The sequence below is a fragment of the Erythrolamprus reginae genome, chromosome 4 (genome assembly GCF_031021105.1).
Source record: "Erythrolamprus reginae isolate rEryReg1 chromosome 4, rEryReg1.hap1, whole genome shotgun sequence".
Lineage (NCBI taxonomy): Eukaryota > Metazoa > Chordata > Lepidosauria > Squamata > Dipsadidae > Erythrolamprus > Erythrolamprus reginae.
Genome location: NC_091953.1, coordinates 24,261,937 through 24,287,450, shown reverse-complemented (window position 1 = coordinate 24,287,450; position 25,514 = coordinate 24,261,937). Strand labels below are relative to the sequence as shown.

General features: G+C 39.6%; 1 protein-coding gene across 7 annotated transcripts in view; it reads left to right on the top strand.

Annotated features, from left to right (window-relative positions):
* ATP8A2 (ATPase phospholipid transporting 8A2) overlaps positions 1 to 25,514 on the top strand; it is a 460,631-nt gene that overhangs the window by 287,932 nt on the left and 147,185 nt on the right. The window lies entirely within an intron of this gene.

The following is a 25,514-nucleotide window of genomic DNA, read 5'->3' as shown; positions in this document are numbered from 1 at the left end:
GCCATATTTGGTAGATGTAAGCGTCAGTGCCTATCCTCCATGGCATTTTATTGGGCAGCACCTTACAGAATTTTTAGGTTGATCCAATGGTAATTCTTGAGGCAGAGAAACACAACTGGATCCTGCAACATTATCCTGGAATATTCTCCTTCACTTGTGAATGGAGGCATATGAAGGCGTATATTTGCCTTCACTCATGAAACAAATTCTGTCTTAATCTGCCAACACTTTGCTTTTCTACTTAGCACACGGAATCTCTTTGTGTGCTATGCAGATTATGTTGCCTAGATTTAGGGAATTAAAATGTGAATTTTGAGGCAGCCAGATAGGTTCTCCATCTTATTTATTTAGGAATTAGTACCAGGCTTTTCCTATTACATTAATACCCTATCATATGTCTCGAGGTGTTTATTGCAGGAGCACTGTATTCTTAATTGATCAAAACCTTGAAAGAAATAGTATATAAATTAGTTATAATTAAAGTGTAGGCACATCTTATAGTACTTAAAATATTTCTGAAACATTTGATAGGAATAAGTTAATTTGTTTAAATTTTGTTAGTGTATATTTATTGGACTTCTTAAATGATCGAGCCAACTACATAGAGAGTTCTTTTCTAGGATGTCCCATTCAGTTGCCTCTTATTTATTTATTTATAAAATTTATTGGCTGTCCAGTTTACCATAGGGTAACTCTGGGTGGCCCTCTTCTTACCTGTCCAATTTTCCACCACCCCTGTCCCAAACATTTATGCAACATTATATGCTCCCTAATTTTATTAAATTCTTGTTGGCTTCTTTGGAATTTTTTCATCCACCCAAAATTATTTTAGTACTTTACATAGAGTTACCGTCAGTCTGGAAAAAAGTTCTGTTTTATTGGCTTTCTGCAAACTTTAAACAAAAAATTTATGGTGGGATTTTTTTAAAAAAAAATGTTCCAGACTTGGTCTTACGGTCAGTTATATTTATGTACGCAAGTTGTTTAACTGTAAGATTCCAGGATCGTTGGGGAGTCATGTGGCTCCAGATTGAAATAAATAAATGAACACCCAAGGTAGCTGGCAGAAGCCAGAACTTCCACTTTCTTGATAACTGATGCCATTTTGCCTATAGGAGCATTCACACTAGAGAATGAGTCCCTTATATATAGACAGCAATGAGAGACAACTCTTTTTATCTAGAAAGAGCGAGGAATTCTGTAGCTGATAGGGAGAAGAAATGAGGCAAGAACAGTTGACTTATGCTTGCATATGCTTTGCCTCACTTAACACTTTAGAAAACTCCTGTCTCCCTCCCTTTCTCTCTCTCTCTGCCACAACATATACGTAGTCCATTCCTTGCCATAGGATACCTAGAATCACAGCGACCAGTTAGGTCCCACAGAGTGGGCCTTCTCCGGGTCCCGTCTTGCTGCTTGCAGAAAAAATGGGCCAAGGTGTCTGAGGTCTGGCTGCAGCTATCCTATAGTAAGTAGTATGGCAGCTCCACACACACCCAGTCTTCACCCTAGCTTAATTTTTACCTATGCACTCTGGAGTGAGGGGATTCTTAATTAGGGCTTATTTTGGGGGTAGGGCTTAGGATCAGACTGTCTACTGGACCACCTTCTACTGCACACCTCCCAGCGGCTAATAATGGCCCACAGAGTTGGCCTTCTCCAGGTCCCATCTACCAAACAATGTTGGTTAGTGGGGCCACAGGGAAGGGCCTTCTCTGTGATGGCTCCGATACTCTGGAACCAACTGCCTCTGGAGATCCATACTACCCCCACCTTACTGGCCTTCTGGAAAACCATTAAAACCTGGCTTTTCCAGCAGGCCTGGGGTCATTAGGTTATTATTTTGATTCTGCCATGAGTGATTGCAAGATACTGTATGTATGGTTTTATTAAGAGTTATTAGTGTATCCTTACATTGTTTTTTTATTGTTGTTACAAGTTGTTGGCAAAGTGCAGTTGGGCGGAATATAAATTTTACAAATGAATGAATGAATGAATATTGGGTGCACATAGAAACATAGAAGACTGACGGCAGAAAAAGGCCTCATGGTCCATCTAGTCTGCCCTTATACTATTTCCTGTATTTTATCTTACAATGGATATATGTTTATCCCAGGCATGTTTAAATTCAGTTACTGTCGATTTACCAAACACGTCTGCTGGAAGTTTGTTCCAAGGATCTACTACTCTTTCAGTAAAATAATATTTTCTCATGTTGCCTTTGATCTTTCCCCCAACTAACTTCATAATAAATCAAGCTAGGCCTTACTTTCTGAGTAGGTCATATTTTCAGGGAAACACAGTATCTATCTTCGATCTATCTATCCATCTATCTCTCTTTCTCTCTCTCTCTCTATCATCTCTATCTATCTATACTTCTCAAAAAAATAAAGGGAACACTCAAATAACACATCCTAGATCTGAATGAATGAAATATTCTCTTTGAATACTTTGTTCTGTACAAAGTTGAATGTGCACAACAGCATGTGAAATTGATTGTCAATTAGTGTTGCTTCCTAAGTGGACAGTTTGATTTCACAGAAGTTTGATTTACTTGGAATTATATTGTGTTGTTTAAGGGTTCCCCCTCCCTTTTTTTTGAGCAGTGTATATTTTAGGCTCATCTTTATCTAGTTTTAGGACTTGTGTGGAGAAGAGATCATATGTTAGGGGTGATATTTATGCAGAAATAGTGAAAATTCAAAAGGCTCCCAATCTTTTAAGCACCACTGTATATGTATTGTGAAAGAAATCTGAGCAGCAAAATATACTTAGTATGACTTACACCATCCCAGTATGGTTGAGTCCAGGAAGACCTGTCTTGCTAGGTTGCTATGTGTGGTTGACACATAGCTATGACTCTTCAACCAGCTTCTCTCTCCCTGACAGCTGGGGGATGCCTTGAGGATGACTTGGAATGTATCACATGTATATTTTCAGTGAGGAAGGAATGAGCGAGCCCCTTTTGAGTGAAGCATCTTAAGAAATATCAGAAAAGTCTCCGTCATGCCTTTGCAAAACTGATAGGAATTCAGCTGATTGCCTCCAGTGGGAAGGAAGGTGTAAGAGATTCCTGTGGCTTTCCTATTTTGAGACATTTAAAATATTTCTTCACCTTCATACAGAGAGGTTTCTCGGAGTGGCAATTATTGTTCCTTAGAACTTAAAGTTAGACAGCCATTTGAGTGTATATGTAATTTAGTTTCTGCCTCTTTGTGTCTGGTAAACTGAGTTGTAAGAAATGGGATAATGGCATTCTCTAAGTACATTTTTAAAGCATCAAAACATAATTTCCAAATCAATACATGCTTGGAATGGTGTGCAGACTTTCTCATCCTAGAGAGTCAGATTACTTCTCAGGTTATTTATAAAGCTGATGATATTCATTACTGGGAGTAGAGATGGGCTCATTAATGCTTTTGACCTGCTTTTCCTTGCTCACTCACCCCCCCCCCAAAAAAAACCCCACCTCTGCTTCAGTTTTCGTGAAAAACTAAGACGCCTCAAACATGATCTAAGTATTGCCCACAAGATCATATGCTGCAACGTCCTGCCTGTCAAAGACTACTTCATCTTCAACCGCAACAACATAAGAGCCCACAACAGATACAAGCTTAATATTAACCGCTCCAAACTTGACTGTAAAAAATACAGTTGTCGAAGCGTGGAATTCACTACTGGACTCTGTAGTATCATCCTCTAACCCCCAACACTTTACCCTTAGATCAGTGGTTCTCAACCATTCTAAGACCGCGACCCCTTAATACAGTTCCTCGTGTTGTGGTGACCCCCAACCATAAGTCTAGCGCCAATTCTCCCAACAGAGCTTTGAGCTGATTGGCAGTAAGGTCAGAGAGACGCCCCCACTGTAAATGCCTGATTGGTCGGATTGTAAAAATATGTTCCAAGATGCCATAAAAGAAGCTTTAGTTCCTAATACCAGGAGAAATTTGTCTTTTCCCAGGGTCTCAGGCGACCCCCATGAAATGGTCATTTGACCCCCCAAAGGGGTCCCGACCCCCAGGTTGAGAACCACTGTCTTTATCTCCTATATCTTCTCTTCTATACCTATATCTTTTCCTGCTATTCTCTCCTAGTTATATTTCACTCCTTTATTTTCTCCTCTATTCTCCATTTAATACATTCTACCTGATTATATCCTCTATAGCCCTCATTGTGTATTATTGTGTATTGGACAAAACAAATAAATAAAATATTCCGTGGATAGTCTAAAGGTAAAGTGTTGAGGATTAGGGGATGATACTACAGAGTCCGGGAGTGAATTCCACGCTTCGACAACTCGATTACTAAAGTCATATTTTTTACAGTCAAGTTTGGAGCGGTTAATATTAAACTTGTATCTGTTGTGGGCTCTTGTGTTGTTGTGGTTGAAGCGGAAGTAGTCTTTGACAGGCAGGACGTTGCAGCATATGATCTTGTGCACTACCACCTACCACTGCCAAATTGATTTAGAATTCCTTCTTTCTCAGTCATGCAACAGTTAGATTTTGAGATGCGCTTTTTTGGGAGATTGATGTTCAGTCCTCTCTGATCCCTTCACATTGATCTAATCCAGATTGGAACCCAGTTTGTTTCCTCTATGGTAATTAAACTCATCAGAATCAGCTGCTTGTTATGTAAATAATCTAATGCTTACTTTAACTATCAATTTCTCCTTGTTCCCAGTTTTAAATTTATTCCATAACATTTCTGCATCAGTTTGCAATTTTTTTAAAAAAAATTAAATTGGTTGTGCTTTGTGTATATTTCTGCTAATGCGTTTTGTCTATGCTTCCCAATACAAATCTATTTTGAGTTAAACTAGATGGCTATATGGAATACGTACATCTCATAAAATGAATAACATATAATTTTAACTAAAGGTAATTTGCTGCCTTTCTCTCTGTTGTTCATCTGTTTTAGTGGTTCTACAATGAATATGTTTTGTATAAAGGATGAACAGTTATCTGAGCTTATGTTGTTTTATCATCTGTCTGCTTTAACATGTGCAGTAGCAGAAAAACCCAGAAAAAATTCCCTCCTCAAAAAGCTAAAAACAAGATGGCAATGCATGTGCAGAATCTCAAACTCTGCACATGTGCAGAAGGGGAAAAAACATGAGAAAAAAATCCCTCCAAAAAATATTTTAAAAAAAGAAAAAGATGGCGGCTTCCATAGACCAGTACCGACAGATCCGGTTCCGTGATGTAATTGTGACATCAACAGCATATTGCTACTGGTTTGGACGAACTGGGTGGAACCCATCTCTGCAGCTAACAGTATTGGGATGCCACCCAAAATCTTAACTGGAGGGAGAGAAAGACAGATACTGTAGATAAACAGAAGTGAAATACAAAATGTTTGGCTCCCATGTTTTATTCTTTGCCATGTTAATTTGGTTTATTGCTATTGTTTGTTCTATGTATTTGCTGTTCTATTCTGGTAAGAAACCGATTTGATAGTAATACAATTTATTATAATTTTGTTTAAGTACTTTAGAGGCTGTTAATAATAATTGCGATATCACTATTATACATTTCCATATGATCATATTTACAAAATCTCTTTGTATGTATGCTGGTATCTTATCTATATCATGTACTGTATGTATGTATGTATGTATGTATGTATGTATGTATGTATGTATGTATGTATGAGTGATGGGCTACCAAAATTTTTACTACCACACTGTGGGCGTGGCTTATGCATTTTGTTTCAACATGTTTCAGTGCAAATTGGGGGCTCTGGGGTGGCGCTCCATTTTCACTACCCCACTGCGTCCGTCCCCCCCCCCCCCCCGTCCGGGCAGTAGCCCCTGGTTATCTACTATATAAAGTGTATGTACATACACGCACGCACAGCTCTTCTAAAATTGTACACATTCAACCTCATTTACTGCAATAGGAAAAACATACCAGAAGGGGGAAAAAGAAAAAAAATAATCAAAATTTTGCTACCGGTTCTGCGTACCTAACTGTACCCATAGGAGCCCATCACTGGTATGTATGTATGTATAATAAATATTAAATAATAATAATTGTTATTAATATTTAATAATGTTAAATAATAAATTAATAAAAAATATCAAAGATATATATATATTATAATAATAATAATAATAATAATAATAATAATAATAATAATAATAATTTATTATATTTGTATGCCCCCCCCTCTCCGCAGACTTGTGGCGGCTCACAGCAATAATAAAACAATGTACAATGTGACAAAACTAATGTTTCAAAAAAAACACATTAAAAACCCAACATTTAAAAACCATGCAACACAAGCATGCCATACAAAAAATATAGTAACACTAGGTGATTACAGAATAGTTATGGAAATCTCAAAACAAGCAAGTATGCTTTTATTTAGTGGCAGAAGCTGTCCATGATGGAAGCCCCCTTAATTTCAATGGGCAGGCCATTCTATATAATGGGGGTGCATCATCAGAAATCAGTAAGCTGTGATAACAGTAAGTATGAGACTTTACAGCTGGCTTAGCAGTAAATCACAAATCTCCAGATGCTTACTCCTCAATTAGCTCTTGGCTAGACTTGGCAGAAGACTCCGAGACATGACTTGACTAGTTTAGAATCCTTATTGTGGACAAAAATCAATCTTGGAACACAACTGTTGATAGCCGACTTTGGTATAAAATAATTATATTTTACTTATCTCTAGAGTCCAAAATAAAAACTCCAGGCTTTTCTGCCCACGGTTCTGAGTTAAGCACTGTTCAACCAATCTCTCGAAGGCTTTTGGAAGCTGCTTCCATAAAAGTTTTCTCTAAGTTGGCATCTGCTTGTTCCTGCTTTCCTATTTTCAGCTCTTATATTAAGTATTTTTATATTATATTATATTATATTATATTATATTATATTATATATTAATTATATTATATTATATATTAATTATATTATATTATATTATATTATATTATATTATATTATATTATATTATATTATATTATATTATATTATATTATATTAAAGCAGAAATAACGTTTAGGAGTCTTACAATATTTTAGAATTCAGGACGGTCACGTGTTCTGGAATTTTAAGACCATGGAGGGTCTCTTTTCATGGGAGACTGTTTATATATAGTATGTCATGATGGATATGACAAGTAGTAAAATATATGTTTCCAGAAGACAAATTGCTCTTCTATTTTAAAATCCAATTGAAATTTTTGTGGACACCAAAGGCATTCCTGTACATAAATAGCAATATAACAATAAAGAATGGTGCTTCCTAGTTAATTTTTATTTTATTGAAATCCTATCTTTTAAAGGCAATTAAAAGAGAGGACCTTGTAGGAATCAAGGAGGTGTTTCAGGCATTGTGAGCATCACATCATTTTCTCTTGCTTTAGAATGAGTCCCAGCGACCGGTTAGGGCCCACAGAGTTGGCCTTCTCCAGGTCATGCCAACTTGGCAGGACTTATTTATTTTATTTATTGATTTTGTCCATTACACAATGAGGGTTTTAGTGGGTATACACATAGTAAAATACACGATGAAGGTTATAGAGGAGATACACATAGTAAAATATATCTAAGAAAGAATAGAAGAGAAGATATAGGAATAAAACATATCAATGAAAGAAGAGATATAGGAATAGAAGAAAGGTATAGGAGATATAGGAGAGCAAGAGGACAGGGGACGGAAGGCACTCTAGTGCACTTGTACTCGCCCCTTACTGACTTCTTAGGAATCTGGAGAGGTCAACCATGGATAATCTAAGGGTAAAGTGTTGGGGGTTTGGGGATGACAAAGTGTTGGTTATGACCTATAAAGCCCTTCATGGCACGGGACCAGATTATCTCAGGGACCGCCTTCTGCTGCACGAATCCCAGCGACCAGTTAGGTCCCACAGAGTGGGTCTTCTCCGGGTCCCGTCAACTAAACAATGTCGCTTGGCGGGACCCAGGGGAAGAGCCTTCTCTGTGGCGGCCCCGGCCCTCTGGAACCAACTCCCCCCAGAGATTAGAATTGCCCCCACCCTCCTTGCCTTTCGTAAGCTGCTTAAAACCCACCTCTGCCGCCAGGCATGGGGGAATTGAGATACTCTTTCCCCCCAGGCCTTTACAATTTTATGCATGGTATGTCTGTACGTATGTTTGGTTTTATAATAAGGGTTTTTAACTGTTTTAGTATTGGATTATTATTATATGCTCTTTTATTGCTGTTGTTAGCCGCCCCGAGTCTGCGGAGAAGGGTGGCATACAAATCCAATAAATAAATAAATAAATGACACTATGGAGTCCAGTAATGACAACTCGGTTACTGAAGTCATATTTTTTACAGTCAAGTTTGGAGCGGTTAATATTACGGTTAATATTACATTTAAATCTGTTGTGTGCTCTTGGTGCTGTTGTGGTTGAAGCTGAAGTAGTCGCCGACAGGCAGGACGTTGCAGCATATGATCTTGTGGGCAATACTTAGATCATGTTTAAGGCGACTTAGTTCTAAGCTTTCCAGTCCCAGGATTGAAAGTCTAGTCTCGTAGGGTATTCTGTTTCAAGTGGAAGAATGAAGGGCTCTTCTGGTGAAGTATCTTTGGACATTTTCAAGGGTGTTAATGTCCAAGATGCGATATGGGTTTCAAACAGATGAGCTGTATTCGAGGATGGGTCTGGCGAAAGTTTTGTAAGCTCTGGTAAGCAGTGTGAGATTGCCAGAGCAGAAGCTATGTAGGATTAGGTTTACAACTCTTGAAGCCTTCTTGGCTATGTTGTTGCAGTGGGCTTTGGCACTTAAGTCGTTTGTTATTAGTATACCGAGGTCTTTAACCGAGTGGGGGTTATCTGTGATAATTTGATTATTCATTTCGTATTTGGAGTTCAGATTCTTTTTCCCAATGTGTAGGACAGAGCATTTGCTGGTTGAGATTTGGAGTTGTCATGTTAGACCACTCGGAAACAGATTCCAAGTCTTTTTGGAGAGTAGTTGTGTTATTGGTGGTATTGAAGAGCCTTCTCTGTGGGGGCCCCGGCCCTCTGGAATCAGCTCCTCCCAGAGATTCGTACTGCTGCCATCCTCCTCGTCTTCTGTAAGAGTCTAAAGATTTATTTATGCCACAAGGCTTGGGGCTATTACACTCTAGCCCCCTGGCCGACAAATGTAGGTATGTCTGCTGTTTGAATGGGAATGAGTAGCCTTCTGCCGCACGAATCCCAGCGACCGATTAGGTCCCACAAAGTTGGCCTTCTCTGGGTCCCATAGACTAAACAATGTCGTTTGGCGGGTCCCAGGGGAAGAGCCTTCTCTGTGGCAGCCCCGACCTTCTGGAACCAGCTCCCCCCTGAGATTAGAACTGCCCCCACCCTCCTTGCCTTCCACAAACTCCTTAAAACCCACCTCTGCCATCAGGCATGGGGGAACTGAAATATCTTCCCCAGGCCTATACTGTTTATGTATGGTATGTTGTGTGCATGTTTTTTTAAAACTATGGGTTTTTAGCTTTCTAATTATTGAATTTGTATCATATATTGTTTTCTGTTGCTGTTGTGAGCCGCCCCGAGTCTGCGGAGAGGGGCGGCATACAAATTAAATAAATAAATAAATAAATACATACATACATACATACATACATACATACATACATACATACATGTTATTAGGCTTTTAAAGTAATTAGCCGAATTAATTGGATTTTTAGATATTTATATGTACATTGTATTTGATAGGTTGTACGCCGCCCCCAAGTCCTCAGAGAAGGGTGGCATATAAATCCAATTAATAAATAAATCCAATTAATAAATAAAAATTTTAAATGGAGATAGCAGACCAAAAAAGACCAAAACCTCATTCATTCAATCAATGACAACTGTGTCACTCTTTGTTAAACAACATCGCAAGGGATCTTCAACGATTGAAAAGTTAGTGTAAGAATATGGGAGAATTTGATCAGTTCCTCTTCTTTTTTCACTGGAAGAAGAAATCATCTGTTCACTTCATTGGAATTTCTTCTCCCAGAGAGCAAGTAGAATTCACGGAAGGAATCCCACAATTCTCATTGTTGGCCATTGTGGGCGCCTCTGTTGGTCCTCAGGGAGGTCTATGTTCATTGTGTTCATTGACTAGAGGAGGGGTTGCAGGAGTTCTTGTGGTCATCATCAGATTCTGAAGGGAAGTGAATAATTCCTCCCTCCCACTAGTGGTATAAGGTTTTCCAAAGAAACTTAAATATAGTATGTTTCAGACATTGGCACATATTTTCACAAAGCTGTCAGTAATATAACAAAAGATTCCTTTGTCTATTGTTGTCTGGGGAAGACAAAAGTTGCTAACTTGAATTATTAATCAGCTCAGACTTTGAAAACGCGGATCTTTAATTGTAAAATTTTCGAGAAAAATTAAAGAGGCTTCACGCACACATATTGCCTTCCCTGCCTTCCGTTTTGACAATGCAGCGTTTGAGAGAGGCTGCTTTGATTATAATATATGTCGTTCCAACATGGCAATGAGAGACAATTGCAGGAATATTATTTTTGCTGCTGGCATTAAATCCTAACAAGAACCTTTTTCACTTGCTTAAAAATAGCTTGCAGCACCTTCTCTCCTATTGACACACTGTTGGCTTTAAATTCCCAACAAATATTAATTATTTCAGCCAAGCTTTGCACACGAAGAAAAAGAGAAAAATCCTGTTTATAATACTGGTAATATTCATATTCAATTTATCTTTAATTGCCTATGGTACTATTTCTATGTAAAGTATGACATATTTTTAATGGGGACAGTTACTGGATATATTGGAGGGAGAGGCAAAAAGGAGAGAGAGGAAAAATGTGTAAGTGGAGATGGACTGTAGCTGAAAATATACTTTGATCCAAGTAGACCCAGTTAAAGAGAACAGGTAGCAGATGTCTGTGCCTGAGAACAAATACAGGAAGTTCTCAACTTACAACATCCGTTTAATGACAGTTCAGAGTTACAACAGCACTGAAAAAAGGGACTTATGACCAGGGGTGGGCTACTAGCTGGAACGACTGGAAAGCAGTTCCAGCAGCGGCAACAGAGCGCGTAGGCAATTTTTACCCAAACCTCGCTGCCGCCAAAACATCAACGGGAGATTTCGGCTGCTGCCCATGCACAGCAGCCAAATCTTGCTGCGGCGCCTAGAGCAGCCAGGAGGCCTGCTCTCTGTTGTCCTGCGCCGCAGGCATCTCTTGGCGCATGTGGGAGAGCAGAGAGCTTGGGGCGGCCCTGCTTGCTCCCCATGTCATGGCCCATCGACCAGGAGATCGAAGGTAAGAGCCGCGGCGCGGTGAGCAGGCCGCTCATGGCAGCTTCACGGGGCGGGGGCAGCGATAGCGGCTGGCAGCACAGCGGGCAGATGGGAGCCGCCAGTTCCCATTGCTTGTGCTGGCGTGGGGGGTGGTCTTACCTTATTTTGCCGGTCGGGGGCAAAAAATTCCTGGAAATCGCGTGTGTGTGCGTCTTCGTGTGAGATTTGGCTTCTGCGCATGTGCAGAAGCCGAATCACATGCCAAGCACCTGGCGCGTTCCAGTAGGGCTAAAATTGGTAGCCCGCCCTTGCTTATGACCGTTTTTTCACACTTGTGACAATTGCAGCATCCCCATGGTAATGTGATCAGAATTCATATGTATGACAGTTGCAGCAACCCAGGGCCATGTGATCAGTAATGCGTTGCAGCCGGTAAAACTGGGATCAGGGCTCCAGTAGCGGAAATGGAGATGCATATGCATCTCTGTGCCGCTGATGCATGCATGCTTGCGCCCGTATGAGATTTGGCTTCTGCACATGCGCAGCAAGCAAAATACTGCATGAGGACACTCACGTGCAAAATTTCACTGATTCTTGGCAGTTTTTTGCTTTTGCGCATGCAGAAGTAAATTAAATGTTAAAGTAAATTGAATCTTCTTCATGAACGAAATCCTAAGAATTACAAACTTTCAAAAATTCATTCCCTAATCTGGTAACCCCCCATGTGTGGTTCAACTACAATTCTTTTAATTATGCAAAGCAGGGAGCATTGTTTAGAGAGAATCATGTTGACCAACATGAATTGAGAGATTAATTATAATTAACTTCAAAGTCAGAGAGATGACGCATGTGTGAGTCGCCCCGAGTCCTTGGAGAGGAGTGGCATACAAATCTAATAAATCTTAATCTTAATAAATCTTAATTCAAAAGTATTTTTTTATATTTAATTTTTTTTTTACTTAACAGAGTATTTAATATAGTAAAAAACAGTTCTCCTAAATTCAGAAGGTTGTCAATAGGGACATAAGCATTTTGAAATGGAAACTGTGAAGCTTGAGAGCAACCACATGAAAATAATAGCGGCAGCTTCTCTCTTAATTTCCTTTAAAGCTGTACCAGAATGTTATAGTACAGAGTTTATTATAATTTTTTCAAAATTTTACCAACATTTGTGGTTCAACTAATTAGAAAAAGTTAAAAAAAAGAGAGGTTTGTTTGGTCACCTAGAAGCCAAACAGTGATGAAAACATATATCATTCTCCCACATTGAAAAATGCCTTCTTAACAGTTGTTTCTTGGAAGCAAAAAGCATTACAAAACGATTGTTTATGCTGTAAAGTTGAGCTTCTTGGAAGCATCTGAAATATTGGAAAGAAGATGTTGGGAAGAAGACTCTTTGGTTTGATCTGCATCAAATTCTTCTTGTGTGGCTCTTTTAAAAATATATAAAATTAACATAAGAGTTGTTTCAAGTTAATAAAAAACACATGGTTATCATCGGAATATGTGTGTATGTGTGTACAATATAAATAATAAAGAGGAAAAGAATCCCTCAAATTGAGCATGACTCCTGATGAGGACATAGCCATGAAGCTTTTTTAGCCAACATACAGAAATAATTTCTTTGGGGATGTTTTTTTGTTTATTCTCAGTTTTGCCTACAGCTCCAAAATATCCTGATGGTCTCCCATCCAAATCTAATTGCTTAGCTTTCTTGAGATTAACTAAGACTGCCTGTATGTAAGTGACGGCGAACTTATGGCATGGGTGCCACAGGTGGCACACGGAGCCATATCTACATGAAACCGCTGGGTGAGATCATCCAAGGGCATGGGGTGAGGTATCATCAATATGCAGACGATACCCAGCTTTACATCTCCACCCCTTGTCCAGTCAGTGAAGCAGTGGAAGTGATGTGCCGGTGTCTGGAGGCTGTTGGGGCCTGGATGGGTGTCAACAGACTCAAACTCAACCCTGATATGACGGAGAGGCTGTGGGTTTTGCCTTCCAAGAACAACTCCATCTGTCCATCCATTACCCTGGGGGGGGGAATCACTAACCCCCTGAGAGAGGGTTCGCAACTTGGGCGTCCTCCTCGATCCACAGCTCACATTAGAGAAACATCTTTCAGCTGTGGCGAGGGGGGCGTTTGCCCAGGTTCGCCTGGTGCACCAGTTGCGGCCCTATTTGGATTGGGAGTCACTGCTCACAGTCACTCATGCCCTCATCACCTCGAGGCTCGACTACTGTAACGCTCTCTACATGGGGCTACCTTTGAAAAGTGTTCGGAAACTTCAGATCGTGCAGAATGCAGCTGCGAGAGCAATCATGGGCTTCCCTAAATATGCCCATGTCACACCAACACTCCGCAGTCTGCATTGGTTGCCGATCAGTTTCCGGTCACAATTCAAAGTGTTGGTTATGACCTTTAAAGCCCTTCATGGCACCGGGCCAGGTTATCTCCAGGACCGCCTTCTCCCGCCCAGCGACCAATTAGGTCCCACAGAGTGGGCCTTCTCCGGGTCCCGTCAACTAAACAATGTCGTTTGGCGGGACCCAGGGGAAGAGCCTTCTCTGTGGTGGCCCCGGCCCTCTGGAACCAACTCCCCCCAGAGATTAGAATAGCCCCCACCCTTCTTGCCTTTCGTAAGCTTCTTAAAACCCACCTCTGTCGTCAGGCATGGGGGAATTAAGATATTCTTTCCCCCTAGGCTTCTACAATTTATGTATGGTATGTTTGTATGTATGATTGGTTTTAAAATAAGGGTTTTTAGCTACTTTGGTATTGGATTGTCGCATGTTGTTTTTACCACTGTTGTTAGCTGCCCCGAGTCTACGGAGAGGGGCGGCATACAAATCCAATAAAATGATAATGATAAAATGATCATATCTGCTGGCACGCGAGCCATTGCACTAGCTCAGCTCCAACGTGCATGTGTGTGCCGGCCAGGTGGTTTTTAGCTCTCATAGAGGCCCCGGAAGGGCATTTTTGACTTCCAGAGAGCCTCCGGGGAGATGGGGAAGGCATTTTTACCCTCCAGCTCCATGGAAGCTTTTGGAGCCTGGGGAGGGCGAAACACGAGCCTATTGGGCCTACCAGAAACAGGCTGTTTCCGGGATCCAGAGGGCCTCCAGGCGGTGGGGGAAGCTGTTTTTGCCCTCCCCAGGCTTTGAATTATGAGTGTGGGCACTCGCACATGCATTATAACGCACACGCACGCACTCTTTCGACACCTGAGGAGAAAAAAAGGTTCTCCATCACTTCTATACGTTGTCACTTAAAATGTGGCTTCTTGGAAGAAGAATGCCCTCTGTTCAATGTGAGATTCTCAAGCAGGCAGGTATGCAACTGCTTGCCAGAAATGAATGCATTCTTACATTAATTAATATGTTCCCTGGATCACTCCCAACCCTGTATAAGCTTATTTTGCATATTGTACTGGCTTACGAAGCAAATATCTGCTTCCAATGATGAGTGATTTATATGCAGAAAAACTGCTGTTTATTTTATTCTCTGAGTTATTTGCCTGGATTACAGCAGATTTTACATTTCAAGCCCCTTATTCCATTTCATGCCGTGCTGCCATTTTCCCTTCAGTTTCCAGATGTCACTCCCAATTTCTACCTGAATAATTATCTCGGCTAATATGTTTCTACAGAATTGAGTGAAAAGCCACAAGGCCAGAGGGCATATTCATGACCTTAGGTCCTAAGGCATTCTGCTGGTCATTAATTGTCAGAGCCTTTTCCCCTCCTTCTCACAAGAGATGCTCAGTTTTTCTATCCTGGAGGTAAAAAAAGCTGAGAGAGGTTGAATTGCAATTTGGCATAATTCAACTGCATCAAGTAAAAAGAGCTGAAATACTCTAAACCTACCAGTTAAATGAAATATTGATTTGATCATAATACATTAAATATTATTACACTCTCAACGTCTTTGTTGCAATATTCTTTCAAATTATCAGAATATACCCACGAAATCCTATATTGAGTTAAGTCATTGGCTCAGCGTTGTTCGGTATAGTTTCCAGGATAGTTAAACCACAACGTCGCATAATTCCCAACCAAGCTAGGCTGGGTGGGAATTATGGGAAATTGTGGTCTGCACATCTGGTGAGCATCAGATTGAGTAGGATTACACCGATGAACATAGAAACATAGAAACATAGAAACATAAAAACATAGACGACTGACGGCAGAAAAAGACCTCATGATCCATCTAGTCTGCCCTTATACTATTTTTGTGTATTTTATCTTAGGATGGATATATGTTTATCCCAGGCATGTTTAAGTTCAGTTACTGTGGATTTACCAACCACATCTGCTGGAAGTTTGTTCCAAGGATCTACTACTGTTTCAGTAAAATAATATTTTCTCATGTTGCTTTTGATCTTTCCCCCAACTAACTTCAGATTGTGTCCCCTTGTTCTTGTGTTCACTTTCCTATTAAAAACACTTCCCTCCTGAACCTTATTTAACCCTTTGACATATTTAAATGTTTCGATCATGTCCCCCCTTTTCCTTCTGTCCTCCAGACTATACAGATTGAGTTCGTTAAGTCTTTCCTGATACGTTTGATGCTTAAGACCTTCCACCATTCTTGTAGCCTGTCGTTGGACCCATTCAATTTTGTCAATATCTTTTTGTAGGTGAGGTCTCCAGAACTGAACACAGTATTCCAAATGTGGTCTCACCAGCGCTCTATATAGCGGGATCACAATCTCCCTCTTCCTGCTTGTTCTACCTCTAGCTATGCAGCCAAGCATCCTTCTTGCTTTTCCTACCACCCGACCACACTGCTCACCCATTTTGAGACTGTCAGAAATCACTACCCCAAAATCCTTCTTTTCTGAAGTTTTTGCTAACACAGAACTACCAATACAATATTCAGATTGAGGATTCTTTTTCCCCAAGTGCATTATTTTACATTTGGAAACATTAAACTGCAGTTTCCATTGCTTTGACCATTTATCTAGTAAAGCTAAATCATTTACCATATTACAGACGCCTCCAGGAATATCAACCCTATTGCACACTTTAGAGTCACAGTTGTTGAACCACAGTTGTTGAGCATTTTTCAAGCGAAGGGATGGGTTCCAGCCCATCTAGAATTAGCCAGAAATTGAACTTGTAGCCTTAAAGCATGCAAATCATATGTGGTCAACATTGAGAATAATAATGGATTGGGGAGTGGGGGAAAAGATGCTGAGATACTACATTTGGAACGTCTACACACTATGAATAAAATCTTTTCTTCAAAGCCCCACTGATCATTCAGATAAAGAAATGCAATTTCTTGCCAGAAATGAATGGGTTTTTGAATGGGGACAAATTATCCAGGTCCAGCTGTTGAGAATATGGCATTCACACAGCGTTCAGTCAATGAAAATGTTTAGAACAATTAAGAGTGGAATGTCTTGCTTCCAGAAGTTGTGTGTGTTCCAACCTTGAAGTTTTTAAGAAGAGATCGGACAACCGTTTGTCTGAAATGGTATAGGGCAGGGCTAGGTAAAATCGGCTCTTCAATGACATGTGAACTTCAACTCCCAGAATTCCTGACCTAGAATGTTTGCCTCAGGAATTCTGGGAGTTGAAGTCCACAAGCCATAGAAGAGCCAACTTTGCCTACCCCTGGTATAGGCAATGATAGCAAACCTTTTTTTCCTTGGGTGCCTAAAGAGCGTGCGTGCGTGCTATTACATAATTCAATGTATGGGGAAGGCGTAAACAGCTTCCTCCACCTCCCACTGAGGCCTCCCGGAGCCGGGGGAGGATAAAAACGCCCTCCCCCATCCTCCCGGAGGCTCTCTAGAAGCCAAAAATGCCCTCCCAGAGCTCTATTTGAACCAAAAATCAGCTGGCTGGCACACACATGCACGTTGGAGCTGAGCTAGGGTAGATATGATTCCACATGTCACCTGTGGCACCCGTGCCATAGATTTGCCATCACTGGTATAGGGTTTTCTGCCTGAGCAAGATGCTCAGACCCCCAAAGTCCCTTCCATCTCTGTTATTCAATTTTTTTATGTTTTTGTAGAGGGGGAAAGGTCATAATCTTCAAAAATATTCATGCAGGTAGTATTTAATGCTTGTTGGTGAAATCGTTTCATCATCTTACATTCTATTGTATATGTTGGCTGAAGAATTAATTGGTCTGTAAGATACTTTTAGCTTTCGTAATATTGTCGGGAAAATTACATTTTCCCATAAACATATTCAAAAGTTTTTCATATAGGTCAGGGGCGGGTTCCTTACCTTTTCCTACCAATGTGTTTCGTGCACAATGTTTTGTGCGCTCGCTCTCCCCAGTGTGATTTAGCTTCTGCGCATGCACAGGGGAACAATTTTCCTTCTGCGCATGCTCAGAAAGCGGAAAATTATCTTTAAAAGATGGCGGTGTGCACGGATCGGCAAAGACAGACCGGAGCCATCATGCTACAATTGTGCAATGGGCAGGCCACTACCGGAGTGGTGCACTGGACCGCATCAATAGGAACCTACAACTGATACAGATAAGGTAAAGAGGGACATAGGAGGGAAATATATTTCACTATAATACAGAAGCAAATTGAACATGATAGTGGAGTGACATAATCTTGTATTTATTTCTCTGACATTTTTACCTTCATTAGAGGAATTCTATTCTTGATGACAATCGGATTATTGGCATCCACTAGAAATTCAAACAAACAAACAAACATTTATTTCAATAGCGTTGGACATGTCCATCAGGATAGCACCCAAAATATTATCTGACAGCTTTTGATTTTGTTTTACCCCAAAGTAACTAATGTTTTAAAAAACAATAGCTTTTTAAAAACTTTCTAGCATTTGCCTGTGAATTCAATTTATCTTTTATACACTTATTGTAAACACTATTTTAACCCTTCATCCCAGAATGTGACGGGTTAAGCTTCAAAGATGTAGAGTCCAAAAAAAGGGAAATGTAACACAATATTATTCTAAAACACCATCACAATAAAAACAAATGAAAAACATGAAAGCAGCAGAGCAAACCAGCATAACACTTGAGCAAATATGTCTTCACTGCACCAAAATAATAGCAATTTCCCCTGGTGAGTTTCAGAGGAAGGTCATTTTAGAGGCAGTGGGGTTTCCACAGAGAAAACTATCTACTTAGTTTTTATAGTGAAGGAACCCAGGGGGAAGCATCTAGAATTGCACAGGTAGATCAATAATAGGAGGTTGTAGTGAGGCTGTGGTATCAGCAGCTCTTCCAATTTTGCTGAATTAAAACATTTGACTAATGGCCATGGTGGTTTATCTCAGTTGGCATACAGGTAGTCCTTGAATTACAAATATAATTGAGACCAAAAATTCAGCTAAGCAAGATGATTGCTAGAGGTGGCGCAGTGGGTAGAGTGCAGTACTGCAGGCCACTAAAGCTGACTGCTAGATCTGCAGGTCAGCGGTTCAAATCTCATCACCGGTTCAAGGTTGACTCAGCCTTCCATCCTTCCGAGGTGGGTCAAATGAGGACCCGGATTGTGGGGGCAATAGGCTGGCACTGTTCAAAAGTGCTATTGCTAACATGTTGTAAGCCGCCCTGAGTCTAAGGAGAAGGGTGGCATAAAAAATTGAATAAATAAGTGTGCCATGCCCAATTTTACAGCATCTAAAATCTATATGAATAAACGCATGTTACGTATGATTACTTACAGCAATAGAAATCATAAAATATGTCTACTAGGAGAGCACATGGGGGGGAAAGAAAGACATAGCTACAGAGCTTCTAATGGGGTAAAGGTTAACATGATTGATCTATCCTCAGTGGCACCCAAGATATATACACCACTGTGGAAAGTGTACATTTTAGATCTTGCAATATGATAGAACTTAGAAATTTGAAGGTCTCTACTGTTGATACTGTGTTGTTTAATATTGTAACTGGTGGAAATATGGGATGGTTTCTCCTAAAGTCTACCACCATTTCTACGGTTTTGAGTGTGTCCGGTTCTAGATTGTTCCGGTCACACCACAATTTTAGTTGTTCAACCTATGGGGTTTCATTATTGTCTTGAATGAGACCAATCGTGGTTGTGTCATCTGCGAACTTCAGTAGTTTAACTACTGCGAACGTCAGTAGTCTACAGCACATTAGATGTCTATCTTTCTCTTAAGACAAGTTGCCAGTCAATTATGAACTGGTTTATAATTATTGCAAGCTTCAAAAGAATCTATATTAAACTGTTATTTTCAAACAGTTTAACTTTGTTAAACTCTTGATAAATAAACAAAGGGGTATAATTATTTCATTGTACAGAAATGGGTTGAAGAAAGCAATTCAGTATGAAAAAGGTTTAAAACCATTTAATATTAAAAACATTTGTTGACCAGTTTGGGCTGATAGAGAAACCCTTTTCAATGATGGTATAAAATACCAATATTGAATTATGGAAAAACACTGGGGATGTAAAGTATATGATCTGAGTACAGAAGGGGGCTCTATTCATTCCAGTTAAAATCATAAGAAAGCAGACTGAGACATACAAATCTGTTTAGTTCATTCTGTACTGACAGACCTACATGTGCTTATTTAAACAACTCTCCCTCCCCTTTCCCTAGTTTTCTTTCTAAAAATCTGCATAAAATGTTACATTTCAGTTGTTCAGTTGTATTTTGAACATGGTGTATTTACATTGCTATGCAAGTAGTTATCAGCTAGATGCCTGTACCTTGGATGTGATACATTATATTTTTGAACTGTTGAGCAGCTAAAAGTGTGTGTTTGTGTTTATTTTATTTTATTTATTTATTTATTTATTTATTTATTCTTTGTCCAATATACAATACATATGGAAGAGAATAGACATTAAGTAATATATATGACGATAGAAAGTAAAAAGAAGAGAAGTAGATGGGAGGGAGAGACTATATATGATATAAGAGATAAGGAGAGAATATATATGATATATATATAATAGATAGATAGATAGATAGATAGATAGATAGATAGATAGATAGATAGATAGATAGATAAGGAGAGAATATATATGACATATGAGATAAGGAAAGACAATTGGACAGGGGACGATAGGCACATCAGTGCACTTATATACGCCCCTTACTGGCCTCTTGTGTGTATTTGTGTGTGTGTGTGTGATAGAGAGAGAGAGGGAGCAAGAGAGAGAGAGAGCAGGCTAATGAATTAACTCATGTTGAAAGAGGCCTAATGTATTTACCATCTTCATGCTTTTGCAGAACATTTAAAAAGTCTCTTTTCAGACTCTCTTAAGCTTTACTATTTGGAGACCTATGATTGCAGATTCCACTGGATGACACATTACAGTTGATAGTCTCCAGATCTGCTTAGAAGTTGCAGAAGGGCCTGTTGATGGCTAGTCTGTGATGCAAAACCCTCTATCTCTAGAGGTCAGCCATTCCCTTGTCTTCTTCATCTTCTTTGTGTGTTTGGGGAGGGGGGAACTACCCACTGTTCTGCCGGAAACTCTGGTAGGAGCCTCCCAAAAATTCAAAGTACAAATTTCAGACACACACACGTTTGAAAATTCAAAACAATGTTCTTTATCACAAAATTCAAATAAGCTAAGCACTCTTTTTTTATTGCAAAGAGCACTCATCCCAAAACAACCTGGTAGTTTGTACAAGTCCCTTATCAGTTCGTAAGTACTTAGCTTGCAGCTGTGAAGAAAGTCACAGCCCTTCTTCTTCCACGAAGTGAAACACACTTTGCTCTGCTTTGTTTTCAAAGTGGTGAAAAGTCAACAAACAAATGCCGAGTCAGCAAGACATTCATGAAACACAACGATCAGATAATTCTCCACAACAGCCAAACCCACACGCTGCTATTTATAGCAGCAGCACTAATTACAGCAGCCCCACCCAACCACAGGTGGCCTCATTTTCTCTTGTAATAATCCTTCAGTTGTTGTCTCCTATGCAGCACTCTACGCATGCATGGATTTGTCATTAATTCTTGTTCAGAATCCAGAGATGATACAGATGATTGATCTCCTCCTGGGCTGTCTGCCAAACTCTCCTCCTCCCTGTCACTCAGGCCTCCTTGGTCAGAGGAGACTTCGTCGGCAGATTCCACTGGGAGCAAAACAGGCCTGCAGCATGTGGATGTCTCCCCCACATTCACCTGCACATTCCTTGGGGCAGAAGCTGGGCCAGAGCTAACTACAACACCCACATTTCACAAAAAGCAATCCAGGTCCTTATTTGAGTCTTAAGGTCTACTGAACCACACAGATAAGTACTTGTACTTAGTTGTAAAACATTTCTGCTCTGTTGAAAGTCAACGATATTAAACCAATGTGCTTGGAATGAGCAGCTACAACTTTGTCTATTTATGACAATAAGGGGAATTGGTTTCTGATATGCTGATCCTGGCATCCAGATATAGGCTTTGGAAGGCCACTTGTATAGAAAATTAAATATTGCTGAAGCAAGTAAAAAATTGTGACTTGCCAAGTGTTTTATACTGACAACAGCCCAGAATATTTTTGGACACGTATAAATGGATTTATATATATAACATTCCTCCCTTGTTGTTCGGACAAAAGGTTTGATTCTGAAAACATTGTTTGGCCTTTCATATTATTTATAGTTCATCCCACCGGTTCAGTTCCCTCAGAACTGAAGACGTTTCTTGTATGAGAAGCTAAATGTTTCCAATTGTGAGGGGAAACAAAGTCCAGTTGCCTTTTGGGAAAGCTCATCCCATCCTTTGTCAGTTGGGATCCCAATTCACAAACAAATCTATTATCTCATAAGCTTTAGTGGGTCTCAGACCATTTCATCTAATCCATGGAATATTCTCTTGAGAAAGAAGTACAGTGATACCTCGTCTTACAAACCCCTCGTCATACGAACTTTTCGAGATACGAACTTGGGTTTAAGATTTTTTTACCTCTTCTTCTGAACTATTTTCACTTTACAAACCGCCGCCGCCGCTGGGATGCCCCGCCTCCAGACGTCCGTTGCCAGCCGACGTGCCCATTTTCATGCTAGTGGGATTCCCCTGAGGCTCCCCTCCATGGGAAACCCCACCTCCAGACTTTTGCGTTTTTGTGATGCTGCAGGGGAATCCCAGCAGTGGAAACCCAGCATTGCAAAAACGGGCCCTTCGCTGGCAACGGAAGTTCGGAAGTGGGGTTTCCCATGGAGGGGAGTCTCAGGGGAATCCCACCAGCGTGAAAACGGGCGCTTCGGCTGGCAAAAGGGGTGAATTGGACATTTTCATACGCAGGTTGGCCAGCAGGCGATAAATAGTTAATGGAACAAAATAAAAATTTAAAAGGATTTTTTTCCTCTCAGATAAGAAAAGACATTTAATAACTCTGGATGCTTTTGCTCATAGCAGTTTCATAGCTGTGGTCTTCAGCCCCCCGTGGGCTTGGCACAGAGAGATATGCTTGGCAGACTTTCCTGTAGATTCACCAAGTCTGAGTCAAACATGGTCAGTTGCTGGCCTGCATAGTTGTAGCAATTATTGTTAAAGTCAAGACCCTTGAGAAGAAGGGAGATGACTGGTTTCAGTGTGTGGGAGTTTTCCCATCATTCTGGGAAAATGGTGTATGTGTGTACATCTATATATGTTAGACTTAAAATAGACCTTTCAGAAGATTGAAGTTAGATATAATTTCAGGATACAGGGGGTGGACAAAAAAATGGAAACAATTGACTTTTTGACATCATAATGTTTGAACATGTTCAAATAAATCAAAACTTGACACATTTTAATGTTTTTTTAAATCCAGGTATTTGATATGTTTTTTTTAAACTACCTTTTTTTTTGGAGAAATTTAAGGAAATTGGTTATAACCTTCTAGAAATGGCAGACCTCTCAGACTTTCAAAGAGGCCAAATTGTTGGTGCTCGAATGGCAGGCACTAGTGTAACAGAAAGTGCCCGAATGTTTGGGGTTTCAAGAGGTAATGTCTCAAAAGTAATGACTGCTTTTGAAAGAGAAGGGAAAACATCCTCAGCCAAGCACAGGTCTGATAAAAACTCAAAATTGTCTGAGAGAGACCGTCAGACCCTAAAGCGAATAGTTAGAGCAGATCGCAAGACTGCAGCTCCTAAAATCACTGCAGAGCTCAATAGACACGTACAGAACCCAGTTTCCACAAAAACTGTTCGAAGGGAGCTTCACAAATCTGGATTCCACGGAAGAGCTGCAAGTTGTTTCCATTTTTTTGTCCACTCTCTGTATGTCTAGTTCTCAATCTACCTGTTAGTTTCTATCAATATACTGATACTTGTTCCCAAACTAAATCTGATGCCAGACATGGAATAATAATAATAAAAACACTGTAGGAACATATTGATTTTATAGGACATCACCATTGACTTTCAGGTAGATTGTTTAAGCCACAGATTTTATTATTGTTGTTGTTGTTGTTAATTATTATTATTATTATTATTATTATTATTATTATTAATTAGATTTATATGCCGCCCCTCTCCGCAGAGTTTCTTCAGTTTAAGATATATCTTTCTCCTGTGTTTTAAGACAATGACTTGGGTGGATGAGTACCGTGTTTTATAGGACAATTAGTTTATCGGTGTAAAGAAAGATGATATCTCAAAATTTTATATTTAATTTTACAGAATCATAGAATGGAAGGGTTGAAAGAACTCTGGGGAAATCAAATTCACAATATGTACGTAATTTCATTTCCAGATCTTATAATTAATCTCAATTCTATTGCATATCTACAGCAGAAAAACACTATTAGAAATTTTTTACACTAATCGATCTACCATTGCTATACAGTATTATTGCTACTGTATTTGCAAATCAAAGTCAAATCTTTTAGCAATCAAAACCAATGAATTCTACTCAAAATTCAGCACTTGGGTCTATTAACCAAGGATGGAAGCAAAAACACATGTACAGTATTTGTTTTATTATTTATTTAGAGTATCTGAAAAGGCTCCAGAGTGGGACAGAGAGGGAAAAGTCCATTGATTACTTGGCAAAAGTCAGATTTCAGCTTTTGGCTCACAATACCTAACACGTAACTATACCTTTCTGACATAACGCCTAGCATAATTTTTAAATTATCCCATCATTTAATACAAAAAAGTAATCCCTTTTAAAACAAAGTATCAATTCACTGAATCTAAATTTCAGAGAAACGTAACTGCCTCTTCTACAGTTGTGAAATTTCCCATTCCCTAAAATAGGATAGGCATTATTTTAATTATTTTAATTGCAAAATTAAGTAGGCATAATATACTATGTTTAACTAAACCTTTTTGAAAGCAGAACTACTATTTCCAGAACTAAACTGGAAACTTATCTCTACTTGTGCAATTTAGGATCGCATTCAATTTTATATGTATTTTAAGTAATACTTTAGTTATATCTACAAAACTGTACAAAATGGTACAAATGCAAGGGAGTTTTCTTCTACTCGGTATATAAGTATCTCAGAATTCAGTGCTACTGGCTTATTACCAATTGTTCATAAAATGCATAACTTTAGATTTTGATTTCTTCTGATTTCGAATTCTTCATATTGCATAGCAACACTGAAAATCTAGGGAGTCTTTGAAGCAGCCAGACCGTTGTTTGGAACCAGAATTTTGTTGTTGTTGTTGTTGTTTTCAATACAATGGTACTTCTACCAAAGAACGCCTCTTTTTTAGAACTTTTCAAGGTAAGAACTGGGTGTTCAAGATTTTTTTGCCTTTTCTCAAGAACCATTTTCCACTTACAAACCCAAGCCGCTGAAACTTTAACCGGAAAAGGCAGGGAGAAGTCTCCGTGGGGCATCTCTAGGAATCTCCTGGGAGGAAACAGGGCCAGAAAAGGCGTGGAGAAGCCTCTGTGGGGCCTCTCTAGGAATCTCCTAGGAGGAAACAGAGCCTCCACCCTCCCTGTGGTTTCCCCAATCGGATGTATTATTTGCTTTTACATTGATTCCTATGGGAAAAATTGCTTCTTCTTACAAAGTTTTCTACTTAAGAACCTGGTCACGGAACGAATTAAGTTCGTAAGTAGAGGTACTACTGTGGGTAGGTGGGTAGGTAGGTAGGTAAATAGATAGATAGATAAACACAATGCATAAAAAACATCATCCATTCACATACAAAGCTCCCATTTTGTCCTTTGATCTGTCAATGTCCTCATTACTTATTGCTCCTAAAATTTTGTGACCCAAATAACACAAGAAAACAGTACACTCTTACAACACTTACACTCAGCAGACTTTTCAGTGTGAAAAGTCACTATTTTGGAATGTTTTCTAAATTGCAATAATGGCTTTAGGATAGAAGAATAG